The sequence below is a fragment of the Lepisosteus platostomus genome, chromosome 25 (genome assembly GCF_059453375.1).
Source record: "Lepisosteus platostomus isolate fLepPlt1 chromosome 25, fLepPlt1.hap1, whole genome shotgun sequence".
Lineage (NCBI taxonomy): Eukaryota > Metazoa > Chordata > Actinopteri > Semionotiformes > Lepisosteidae > Lepisosteus > Lepisosteus platostomus.
In genome coordinates this window covers 9,402,233-9,416,057 of record NC_142635.1, presented here as the reverse complement: position 1 = coordinate 9,416,057, position 13,825 = coordinate 9,402,233, and the positions used below count along the sequence as shown (strand labels likewise).

The following is a 13,825-nucleotide window of genomic DNA, read 5'->3' as shown; positions in this document are numbered from 1 at the left end:
GTTATTACAAAGTCATCTTGGTTAGCCTTAAAGCACCCCATTATCATCTGCTCGACACAAAAGATCTACAGCAATCCATTCCAAGCTCTCCACATTGCATCTTAATAAGCAGCTAAAACATAATCTCCAGCTGGCTATCCTCTCTGATCACTTTCACCTCTCCAGGCGTAAAACAAAATGTACCATTGACTAGGGATGCAATTTGTAGCCCATGGGATGGTTTCTATAGTGTACTATACTGAGCTGAGCTGTTCCTTATCACCTTTTAAAGACAGAGTCATATAGTATAACCTGGCCTTCTGCATTAAACGGTATTATGTTTGATAAGAGTTCCTGTTTTTGTGATAAGAAGTATGATCAAAAAGGACTGAGTCATTAATCAGTACATTCATTCTTTTCAAAAATAGGTAGCCACTTTGCCCGCACGGTACCACTATTTTCTACCCTATTTTGTCAAAACAATCAGGCATTTCCCTGGACAAGAACAAACTACCGTCTCTTCTGTTTTCACTGACAGGTGTCAGGTGATGTCCCGTTGTATAAGGGAGCCCCGGGGGGACGGGGCACATTTTCCCAAACAGTTGATTTGTGATTTTCTCCCTCCAGGCTTCTGTAAATCTGTTTGGAGTGTTTTAACGGAGATATTTGTTCCTGTACATTTAGCCCTGACCACTGCTACTGTACATTCTCTGCCTCTAAGCCACTTCCACACTTCCACGATTTCTGACTGTGTTGAGGCAGGGCCTCCATCTTCTGTCAAATGGCTGAAGCAGTAACAATAGTACATGGCTAGGATAAAGTGAAAACACACTGCAGTCCTAACTGCAGGTTAATTTAGACTCAACACAAGCTCAATTATAATCTCTGTGTAAGACGTAATTGACACATAGGGATTTTCATCAGACATAGCTGATGGAAGATAATAGCTTAGTAACAACAATAAATGTAACCAACATAATGTGTGTGCCAATCTCTTCAAACTCTCTATAGTGGTCAGGAGTTTAAACTGTGTTCTGCTTTAAAATGATTAGATTAACTGCTTATTCTGTGGTTCTTGAATGATGAATTTAATTAATTCTCACAGCCTTTACATGACTCAACACTCATGAATCATTCTTAATCTCCTGTGGACCCCTGCCCTACCTTTAGATTTAAACCCAGCAGCTTCTGCTTAATTTAAATCAGGAAGAACATGTTTAAGAAGTCACAATTTATAACCAGAAAAATAAAGAAGCCCTTACTTCCCCTAAGTATCTTTTTTTGTCAATTCATCCTCTTGAATAATAATTAAATGCGGTGAAGTAGACACCCCCTAGAGTCCTCACTTCAAGTTCAACATGACACTTCCTACAAACAGAAAGCAGGCGATGTCACCCCCAGCAGATCAGCAAACAAAGCCACCGCAGACGACTCATTCCAAAAAAAAAAATGCCGGAGCAGCAAACTTAGAAACAAGGTAGAAAGTCAGATGCGTGGGTTTCGTTCACTGAAGCCAGTTTTATCCACTTGAGGAAATGGTTCCGCAACGTAGAACACAGCCGGATTGAGACAGATGAGACATGTCTGAAGGGATGGAACTCGGATACATACTTTATCGACAGTAAAATAAATAAGTGATCGGACAAGCTCAGTATAGAGCACAACAGCTCAGCTTACATGCAACTTAGGGAATCTGTGTCAAGGTATGGAGATGGTCTGCACCAGGAAACTGAAGTATAGGGTAATGGTAACCTTTCACAGTCAGCAAAATGTGCCATTTTAGGAGCACTTTAACTTGTCTGCGACAACTCAGCTGGTCCGTAGGTCTGTATTCAACCCCACTGATCTTATTAATCATGCCTTCTCCTCCAGCCACAATGAGCCCGTCAGCACATGGAAGAACAATTTGCTTTTGACACTGACTGCTCCTCAGCTTCTGTCTAAACAGGATAATTCTCCAGCCTCTCAAGAGAAGCAGTGAATTCCTTTAGAATACAAGCAAAAGGAATAATACAACCGTACTTGCTACCCGATGCACGTTTTATACTATAGTTGCAATATCATGCAGAACATCTGTCGTGCATAATTTAATACCAATTGTGTGAACTACAATAAAAATGTAAGGTCAGGTTCCTCAAGGATTTGCATAAGGAAACTCAGCTTTTGACGCCAGTTCATTTCCAGACCACTGTGCAGGGTATTTAAATTAGGTACAGCAGGGAATCGTGCAGCGATGGAGGAGGGATCAGTGAACGCCCTCTTCATCTCACCTGCGGTGCCACTTGAACAGCCAGGAGGCAAACACATAGCCACAGTGGCAAAGGATAAACTTTTGTGTTTAAAACGATTTCCCAGAGATTTCTCTAAAACTGACTGTGAGAAGCTGATTCCATGATTCCATGTAACCTTTCAAGAAATGGCAGGTTGAGATACAGATTACGTGGCTACAACCAAGACGGTTGACATGACTTCTTCTCTTTTCCATTCTTTTCACATCCTGTATTTTTACATGATTCACAGGTATCGGTTAAGAAACACCACGGAGAGCCTACATTCCATATGAGAGAAGCAATTGAACAAGTACAGCTGATGAAAGGGTCTCCTCTAATTGACTTTGTTACTGCTTTTACAACAAACAAGACACTTAGCGTCGGCTAAGCTGACACACCATCTCGCAGAACTACTACAGCAAGTGGACACATTGCACAGGAATAGGTGTGATGTTGGCATGGAATGGGCAGGAAAACAGGAACTGGAAAATTGCACCTCCCATGTTTTGAAGATAAGAGAGGAAACTAATTTATAACCAAATGCTTTCCTGCAGCTTAACATGAAATAAGGCACAGGAACCAATTAAAGACAATATAAAGACATGTTTTACAGAGTAGCTTGGCTTCTACGATGCTGTGAAAGGCAGCTTCTTATTATTCAGAACTCGAAGCCTCTTTCCTAGATGGGCCTTTTCTCTTTTCACACATTGTACAGCCCCAGCACACCACCCACCGTGTCATTCAATTCTGATGGCTGCATTTCCACGGCAGAAAGCAAACCTAAAAACATAATTAACAACGCTAACAGCCAGAACAGAAATCACCTTAATTAATTGCAATCCTGATCAAACACTGTCACAGATTACTTGTCAGCGTAACACATTTTTCTGATGAGTCACTGCGGTTCACCAAGGGAAAGAGGCCCAACGCGGCACTAAAGAGTATGCAAGCCTGGGCCATTTCAGGTGTCGTCATTCTGTGACATTAAATTGTTCATCGCAGCTATTGTTTGGGTTTTTTTTTTTTTAAGAAGAAGAACCATTTCTATCTTCAGCTGCCCAGGCCAAGGGAGCAAAATGTCATAATGCTGAAGAGAAAAAGTAGACACGACCCCTGTTTACAGAAAGGATTCGCTTTAAAGCCCATGTCTCTCATTAAAATTAATTTCAGGGGAAAAACAAGTGGATAAAAAAAGCTCTTGTGGAGCCTCCTGTTCTCTAAGGCCACGTGAGACAGTGACCTTTCAACCCTGCAGGCTCTGTTAGCTCTCTGGGCTGGGAAGCAGGTGCAGTCATTGTGAGGTAAAAGGTCACAGACTTTCTTAGGACTCTGAACTCCATCATGACATGACCTCATTAGTATATACTGTACATGCTCAGAAAAGTCATCATTTCTGCAATACGAGGTGCTTCATGTTTCTTTCTCAAACATACACATAAGCATTTTGATGGTGGATGCATAATAGGGCTTTTTGAGTCCATGCCGAGTGTAAAGAACTGTTAAAATTCAAATATAATCTAGATTCTTACTGACGCAGTTGTATACTACATCTGGAATCCGCTAGCATCTTAAATTTACTAGAAATTATGTAACTGTTTCCTCGTCTCCTTAGACTAATTATAATATCAGCCCTCATTAGATGCTTCAAACACTGTAAATGCCTTGAGTAAAATGCACCATAAGCAAGGAAAAATCTGCATACTGAAAATAATCAAGACCGAGCAAGACCGTGGAATTTCAGACCAAGAAATCAGCTAACTAATGTAATAAATAGGAGATCCCGCTATCAAGCAACAGATTCCATAACCTACCTGAGGGCACGCAGTTTAAAGCCCTTAAAGCTGGAGCCTCTCATCATTACAATAACAATACCAATGAATCAAAACGTTTGTCTATCTTTAAATGCTACGTTATCCAATGTCTATTTTGAACGATCGAATTAACATATTGTAAAGACTTTACTTCATTTTAATGGACAGAAAACAGCTCCGATTTCCATGCGCGTCAACTGCTCTCTAAAACCAATCACTTTAATGATGCAATCAAACTCTTAAGTGTATTACAACGGCCTTTGAAAGAGAACGTACTATATAGAGCTTCAACCATACTTCGTCAGTCCGGGGCAACACATACTGTAAGAACCCTTTAAATGCATAAAATGGATAAGCTCACAACAACGTACAGTAAATGTAAAAAAATGGAACTCCATCACAAATCCTACACATCAACTGCACAAACTGAACGCAGCCTATGAACCAGAACATCATTATTGTAATCGGGAAATACTGTATGCACTGGTATGATTCTGTAAAGGACTGGAAACAACTTTCCTCTGGCACAGCGCAGACCAACTACGCGGACCGTATCCCCACTGTACCGGCAGAAACTGCGCTACTGTCACCATGACTTGATGTGGCGCACGCCGGCTCTTTTGCAAAGCGAGCGATTCATTTCACCCTCGCTTCCCGGGGGTGATTGGGAACTGTTACACTGAGCTGCAGCGCTCCGGGCCTGTGGTTACCGGCGAGTGAAAATACAATAATCAAGTGCGGGGTTTCCTAAATTACGGGGTTGCACTCCTCTGCCTGTGAAGATGCCCTGCGCATTATGCATTTATATGAAAACAAAACACCAAAACAACTAAAGGACAAAACAATTTCATGGACTTTTAAAATGCTACATGCGTATGTCCACCACAGAGACGGTTCCAAAAAGTTACCTTGGGTAAGAGGTGTGCACGTCTGCACATAACGAACGACATACTTCTGCGTCCGACTGAAGATAAAAGTGACACTAGCTGTCAGGGTAAGCCACCTGACAGGGCAATATGTAACTAGCATCAAAATAGGTTAAATGTCGGGGGTGTTTTTCCCCTCACACGCCTGGATCTTACCTTCTGTCTGCGATTGCGCAATTTTGCATTCTCTTCACAATCCACAAGAGAGCTATCCAATCCTCCCCCCCAAAAAACTTTCTAAACGCAAATACCTCTTCAGAAAAAAAAAGCAGCCGTGGTGTTCTAACACCGTATACAAAAAGTGCTCACTGGTATCAGTCTCTAAACTATGGAGACGAACGAACTGTACGAGCAGAGAGGATAATTTCCTTGCATAATACATTTTTTATCGCATATATCCACCTAAAGTGTTTCCGTGCACGGCACAGACGTCATGTACAGTATAAGAACTCTTCTTCTTACCTGTTACTGTTGATATCAGCTTTTCACTCTTGCCTTTTTTTTTCAATAGTGCTGTGCTCTCCGGTCTTTCTCGGCAGCTGCAACAGCCCAGCCTGAACCTCCGCCTCCGAAACACCGCATTATAATAAAAATTAAGTAAAGGTGGAAAAGAGCTGACTCTGTAGACAACAAAGCCGGGGCACACGAATATCCGGAGGGTGGCTCTTTAAATTATGAATATAATACATCCGTGTTAAATATCCCGGTTATGTGAGAAAGCAAATCCCGATTAAACACAGTCCGCAACCAGCTGTTACTGTTTTCCTTACAAAGCAAGTGGAGCAGCACGAACTGTATCCAAGAGTTCTTTCATTCAGTTGGACTCGCAACTGTCCGTCTTCACGTTCTTATAGGCGAAATATTATTTTTTATGCCAAATCCTCCGTGCTGCGACTCCATGCGGACCTCCTGCTCTGTAATCCAGGAGTCCGCTGCCGTGTGCGCGCCGGAGAGTGCAGGGAGCGCGCTGGGAGGGATAATAGCGTCGCGCGCAGGGCAACGGGGACGTGCTCGAGAGGAAGGTGGGGGAGAACGCGCAGGAGAAAGTGACTGTAAGTTTGTTGCATGTTCTCTCAGTGTAGAGCAAGCTTAGGGGAGATATCTTCGTTTGTGCACATGCCCTCTTGAACAGACTGTTAAAAGTTTTGACATTTTAAATCACGGAGACCAAGTGTTAGGATAGGAAACGTACTGGCTTTGGTTATCCAAGCACTGCGCGCTGTCTCTCCAAAAATCGAATTATCGGTGTAAACTTTAACTATTTAAAGATTTTTAGGGTTTTTATTAACTTGCTGCTTCAAATGAGTAGATTAAGTCCAAGACAGTCATTGACTTTATTATTATGACTTTGCTGGTCAGTTACGTGAAGAATATTTTCCTTCGTGCCAGTGTTAGTAACTTTTTAAGGTTTAAAAAGGCTTAAAGTAAATACGATATACGGAAAGAGTCCCCAATAAGTTGTGTGCCTCATTACAGTACTGCGTAATTCATCGGGGGGAATTTCCGTACTTTGCAATAAACAGTGGAGTTATTAACTGAAGATCGGGAAGGACAGTAACGGCAAGTCAGTCTCCCACAGCTGCATTTAATCACCATCACCATCACCACCACACTAGCTGCATGAACTGAACTCGAAACATCTCCCTTTGCTTTCGTCTCACGCATCGCTCCTCCGCCCCTAGGTTCACTCAGTCTGAATGGCGGTCGAGCCTCCTCGTCCTGTGTCCAGGAGGGTGCCCATGAACCGAAACTTTCTCAGTACTCCAAGCATTCGATCCTTGGCTATTGTAAGCAATAATAATACTTGCTTATTTCAATAATAATAATAATAATCACTTACTCATATATAGCACTTTTCTGGACACTCCACTCAAAGCACTTTACAGGTAATGGGGACTCCCCTCCACCATCACCAGTGTGCAGCCCCACCTGGCTGATGTGCTGGCAGCCATAGTGGACCAGAACGCTCACCACACACCAGCTCTCAGTGGGGAGGAGGGCAGAGTGATGGAGCCAGTTCAGAGATGGGGATTATTAGGAGGCCATGACTGGTAAAGGCCAGAGGGAAATTTGGCCAGGACACCAGGGTTACACCCCTACTCTTTTCGAGAAATGTCCTGGGATTTTTAATGACCACAGAGAGTCAGGACCTCGGTTTTACGTCTCATCCAAAAGACAGACCCTATTTTACAGTACAGAGTCACTGTCACTATACTGGGGCATTTGGACCCCCACAAACCACAGGGTGAGCACCCCCTATTGGCCCCACTAACACCACTTCTAGCAGTAACCTTAGGTTTTCCCTCATGAGGTCTCCCATCCAGGTACTGGCCAGGCTCACACCTGCTGAGCTTCAGTGGGCTGCCAGTGGCAAGCTGCAGGGTGATATAGCTGCTGGCTTTGTGTCTCCCTAGAATCTCCTTTCTTTTATTGTGTTCAGACTGTAAAGCCAGCCCATAAAGTTGTAAAGCAATCCAGTGACATCACAGAGAACTGTACCATTCTGCAAAAAAATCTCTGCTTCAGAACCAATTTCAGTGTAAGCGTTTTTAGAAATTGCATTCCAAACTGGGACAAAGCATCCCTGGAAATTAAAATTGGGTTCCGCATGAATTCAGATTAATCTCTCACTCCATAAGGACTTTTGTTTTTAGCTTGGCCTATTTGTAGGCCATGTGTCAAATCTCCCTGACAGGGACGTACCGGGAGTTTTTGCTCTAAAAATGTGTCTCCCAAGGGGGTATCCACAGTGCTCCATGTTCCATTAAAACAGGGTCTCCAACCTCAGTTCTGGGGACCCCCACACTGCTGGTTTTCATTGCACCTGATCTCTGGATTTAATTGAATCCACATTGCTTGGTTTGAACCTTTGCAATTTTTTTTCTGTAGATAAGCAATATCCTTAGACCGTTACATATGAAATACATTTTTATATAGAAGTAGCTAAAATGCAAATGTTGACTCTATTAATTAAATGCTAAAGTATATTATCATGTTTAAATTCTTACTATATGTTTTTGTATAGTATAGAGGTGTAGATCTAATGACTTTAATGATAAAGAGATTTATTGAAGCTTTTAACCTTTCACTCCTTCAGTTCTTACTACATGACCACTTCAGCAGCTAAGACATGTCGATTGCTTATCATTTAGTTCTGTTAAATTGCCCTGCGACCTACTGTGGCAGTAGTTACCACAGAGGTTGACATTTCTCCCTTTCAGAGACAAAAGCTGCTGTGGATGCAATTATTTCACAATGCGTCCCCCTTCCGAATTCAGAGCAAGAGTGTGTATTGCACATCTCTAGTTATTTCTGTCTCGCTACTGCTGTTGTGTTGCAGTGAATTGATGTCATCCAATATCCTGTTTATGCGAGGACTGTGCAGGAGAGAGGGTGGGAGGGGGCATAGCTGGAATAAAGCTATTTCTAGCTGCTCTCCCTCAGTGAGCTTTGACCAGAGCATAGGCTACAGTGATCTTAACCTGCCTGCAGAGGAAGTGCACTGGAGAAGCTCAAAAGATGGGGAAAATATGCCCAGGCGCATATGATAGCACATCTCTATGATGTGCATAATGTAAGTAATGAGCTTCATACACTTCCTGAGAATGGCAACAAAAATTGTCCATTTCATCCAGTGGACCTTTATTCGTTGACTTGCAAGTTTGTTTTTCTATCGATTATCATCTGCTTCATGTAATGACATGTTTTGTTTCAATTGTTATCTACTTGTAGCACATATTAACAAGCGAAACAAGGGCAACTGAGTGAGAAGGATCTTTTAAATGAGCCCCCTTTTTATTGGAGAGGGCAGAAGGTTTAGACTTTATGTATGGTTTCTGTAGCATCTGGCAATTCCAATAAAGATTTTAAAGCAAAATCAAAATATGGTTGATTTAGAAGAGACTATTATCTATTCTGGATAAATCCAATAACCTGGACCATGAGACTGAAACCTAACAGCTGTGAAACAAGACTAAAGCATTTTTATTCACGTTAATGCTGTTTTTTCACTGACCAAGCCTAGTGGCAGTTTTTTGACCAACACACAGATTGGTTGAATCAAGAGTTGTTAAATAATATACACCAGTGTCTGAAAAAGCTGTAGGTAACAGTGAACACTGTGGTTGCCCAGACTCTTGATTAACGTTAATCATAGACTGACTAATATTGTTTCAGATAATTGATATCTCAGTATGTCTCTTGATGTGCCACACATTTAAAGACAGTGTGTCCATTCAAATCAGTTATCATCCGTTGATAATAAATTAAATGAAGGTCAAACAATCTCTTATCACTTTTCTGTTATTTTCATAGACCTGCAGGTACTGTATATTCTTGACATCACTCTTCTCTGTGCTCTGTTTACAGTCTTTGCTCTGATAAGTGTGTTTTGTATCTCAGTCATAACAACAAAATGACAATTTTCACTGCAAATTCTTCACTGATAACACAGAAGGCCATTTGTCTTGTCATCACCCATAAGATATAATACCAATAGGAATCAGAAAAATGCTTTACATAAGGAAATGGGTCTTGTGTAACATACTCTTACATCATCTGAAATATAAAATATGAGTTAGATTTACATATCTGTTGTGTAGCCATGATTATTCATTCACCCACCCATTATCAGAAAGCTTCATATTTCTAAAAAGGGTTGTTGTACCATGTCCTGGAGCACAGACTGCATGGAAGGACTACACCCAGAATGGACACTCGGGGACAGTTTAGAGCAAGACACCTTTGGAAGGTTTCCTGCAGCCAGCGGAACAACATACAAATACCACCCAGACATTCTTCATGGTCTCTCGTTTTTGACCATGTTTCATTGAGGTAGTGTGCACTAGCATGCTGAAGTGAGTCTTCACTTGATGTTGAAAAACAACAGCATCGTCACCTAGTGGAAAGAAACATACATTACAGTTTTTTAGACCTTTAGTTGGTTAATTGCGGATTTGTCCAGTTTATGTAACATTGCAAAGCATTCCAAAGTTCTTACCATTTAAGAAGTGTGACCCCCCCTTGTGACTCACAGGAGTTGTAATGTGTGAGCTGCGCCACTATGTAACCGCTAGGCAAGTATGAATCATCTGGCTTTCTTAAAAGAGTTAACGGTATTGGCTTCAACAAAATATCTGGATAGCTTGTTCCAGTCTCCCACATCTCTTTGTGTAAAGTAGTGCTTGCTGTTCTCAATTCTCCTCAATAGCCATTCGTGTCCAGCGGTTTGTATCACAATGTCCCCCACCCCGTAGTCTTTTGTGTTCTCAGTTCTTTTAATCTTTCAGAACAAGTTGTTCCTTTGAGTCCAATAACTTACTTAGTTTAATCTCCTTTTTGTAGCACAGTGGCCAAAACTGTACACGTATTCTAATGAGATGTTGCCAAGGCATTGTACATTTTGAACATCAAATACCTTAATGTAAATTGTACACTTCCAACAATATATACTAACATCCAAACACCTTTTTTATTGCTTTGCAATATTGTCAAGAATGGCAACATATGGCAACATAAGGTTACAGTACTGTAGGTACAAATATTCCTGATTGTTCATAGGTTCCATCATCATTTCAGTGCAAGTCTGCATATATAAAGCACGTACACCATTTAACTTCAGTGGTGTATCGCTACATTTAAAATGGTCTAACATTGTATATACTTATGGAAAAATATAATAAATAATAAATTACATAAAACATTTCTTTTCAAAAGGAAGCAATGCATTTTTTTGTCAGAGCAGTTATTTAATAAGGTGCCTAAAATGTGAAAAAGGGCTTTATTGTCTGTTGGCTGACATTTTTAAAATTTGTTTAAAAACTTTGATTTTCAAATAAAGCTTTTAGCGTATACATTTTTTAACTCTTGTTTTCAAATTGCTGTGTTTTTCTTTCCTGTTTTTTCTTTCTTTTTACTTCTGTGTACATTTGTGCAACTATATACAGTAGCACTTTTAAATAAACTTCGACTACCAGAGACCGGGCACATCCCAAAATATTATTTTCTATGCTTTCAATCCTCTACTGTCTATTTTTAAACATGGCTCTAAATACTGTAGGTTTTGGAGAAAAATCAACCACAAATGTAACATCCATTCATTTTAAAGCAGTTGTTTATATCATCCTTTAGTTTCTACTTCTACTGTTTGTTGCTCTTGTGTGTTGTGTTGACAGAAATGCTCTTAGATTGTTGTCTCTTATATTGGTTTATGTTTAATGTATACATCACCTCTGTTTAATATGTGCGTTGTAGCTTTGTTTAGGTCTGTTTAGAAAATGTATCATTGGATATAAACAATTTAATAATAATAACAGCAACAATAATAAATATTTTCAGTTTGTCATTTCTGCTTGTTAGAAGTTGCAATATTTAGGTTTTCAGTTGTAAGTGGAATTAATACTTTGTGTTGTGGTCATTTATCTTGTGGAAGAGTGTATTATTCCAACTCCTTTATTGTAAAATAGCTTTTTTTAACTGAAATGTTCTATGAGAATACAGTGTAGTTTATGAAACCAGTTGCTATAAAGCAACATTATATCTGAATGTGAGGAGTTGATCTATATTTTTTCAAAATGACAAGGTACCTATTTTGCTCAAATAATAGTGGATCTCTAAACCATTTAAAAATCTCTCACAGGGTTTTAAAGTATAGATATTTTGTTTGAAATTAAATTAAAACATCAAAACTGTTTGGGAATGTAATTGGAAGTGCAAAAGTCCTTCTGGGGGTTGCAGGTACAGTATTTCAGAAATGTACTCAAAAGTTGAAGTCTATTTTTTGTTTCCAGAAAAAACACCACAAGGTAAAATGATGCCTTGTGAAATGGAGTAAGCTGAGGCATTGTTAAAGCTTCTTCCTTCCCTGCAGTAAATTGGACACACCTGCCCTGACTGAGTGATTGGACTCCTGTAGAATGGAATTCCACAGGCAGGGAAGGGATCAGCTGATTGGCCCTGTGCTTAATTGGACATTCCTCAGGAGCAGCAGCAGTCAGGTGTAGAGGGTAGGAGCTCTGTCCAAAGCCCTACAGTTCAGGCAGGGAGAGTGTGTGTTAGTGGTATCATGAACTGTAAAGTGTCTAGATAGTGAAGGAGGGTTTATTCAACTCCTGTTCTTTAACATCAGTGGTCGGCTGGCAGTCCAGTTTTGGGTTTGAAGCAATAGGAAGAGATAGTGAAGACTTGCAAGGATTGTTATGGATTGGATTTAGTAAAGAAAGAAGGATCCACAGAGAACCGAGGATTTGTTTCTCTAGTGTGCACTGCATTCCTGGTTTAACCTGAATTCTCCAGATTCTTTACTTAATTGGACATTCCTCAGGAACAGCAGCAGTCAGTATAACAGCAGTCTGCAGACGGCAGGAACCCTGTCTATGCCCCTGCAGTTCAGGGATTCCTCAATTGTAAATCCTTTAGATAGCAAAGGAGTCAAAGTCAGCTGGCAGCCCTAAGTCCAGTTCATGTTTAAGAAGTTGAAAAGAGATAAGAGTTGCAAGGATTTTGTCAGGCATTGGATTTAGTAAAGATGGATGGATCTGGAGAAAATTTACTAGTTTTTCTAATGTGCATGGTATTCCTGGATTGATTTGAGTTCTCAGTAGTCTTTATAGTGTAGTAGACTACTTTGTACACTACTTTATAGTGTTCTGTAGTTGAAAACTGAACACCGGGGGTAAGGTGTGACCCTGGTCTTGGAAGGGATAGGGAACATGTGCCTTCCAGTGAAGGGAAGACTGACCCTGGACTGACTGCCAGGGGCTCCAGGGAGTGAGAGGAAAGCTCTTTTGCAATGAAGAGCTGGAGAAAGAAGAAACCTTGATAGGATTTTGTCAGTAAAACTTTTTAGTCCTCAATTCCACAGGAAAAAAAACTGAAAGTCAGTGGAAGATTGATACTTCTGTGGTGGACTTTTATTTGCGGGGGGGACTGAGTAGACTTCGCTGAAAGGGGACCAAGAGTATCTTAGGACACTGGAAGAGCTCCGCAAGTCAACAGTGATGGGAATCTAAACATCCTAATTAGTTTAAGTGCCATTTACCACACCTTGATTATAAACAAAATACCACAGTATCAGTGCTATTGGGTCTTAAAAGTGTTTAGAAACTAAACTTTTTATTGGGCTCAGGAAAATAATGGCTTCTGTTTAAGGACAAGAGCGGTGCAGGAAGTTACACTTATTTGTACATTTGTAGTTAAAAGTATTAACTAAATTATTATAATTATAGCTATTATTATTATTTTATTATTATTATTAATAAACAAGCGTTTTTTATGTAGGATAGCTAAGCTGTGGTTGCCATCTGGTGGTGGGTTGAGGACATGGCAGGAGAGGAGGTTTGCTCTTTTGCAGATGAGCAGTCACAGATTAGAAGGCAGCTATCAGATTTCAAGATCTCTGAACCTACTGTAGCACAGCAAGAGCAGCCTCCACACCCACAAAGGCCACTTAGGGAATGTTTACATTGGCAGTACCTGATTGCACAGCCTGGGAGTGAGTGTACCTAATAAATAATACAACACTGGTTATACATTAACAAAGTCCTCAGACAGTGGCCCTAAACATAGTCCAGTGGTCCATTATTGAGCTGGAGGTCCCTTGCAACAGAGCACCACCAAATGAATTTGTTCAACACATGTCATGAAACTGTGAGTCTCCTGGAGCCATACTGCCTTCAGCCTAGTAGATGAGTATCCTGATTAGCTCCAAGATGTCCTCTCTTTAGTTGCAGACCTCTGATGGGATGTCTGGTTCTGGAGTTTGTAGTACTGGTGGGTCCTGAGCTAAGATTGTCTTGACTCAAGCTTTCCTCAGGGTGGACCCCTCTTTGGAAGTACATCT

At 40.7% G+C, this 13,825-nt stretch overlaps 1 protein-coding gene and 1 long non-coding RNA gene across 6 annotated transcripts in view; one reads left to right on the top strand and one right to left on the bottom strand.

Annotated features, from left to right (window-relative positions):
- The window catches only part of arhgap32b (Rho GTPase activating protein 32b), a 161,163-nt gene extending 155,229 nt beyond the window's left edge, over positions 1-5,934 (bottom strand). For all 4 annotated transcript variants that reach the window (XM_088619725.1, XM_088619727.1, XM_088619728.1 and 1 more), the window contains exon 1: positions 5,449-5,934. The gene's annotated coding sequence lies outside the window, so the exon portion shown is untranslated. The remainder of the gene's footprint in view (positions 1-5,448) is intronic.
- The window catches only part of LOC148641048 (uncharacterized), a 637,701-nt gene that overhangs the window by 233,492 nt on the left and 390,384 nt on the right, over positions 1-13,825 (top strand). The window lies entirely within an intron of this gene.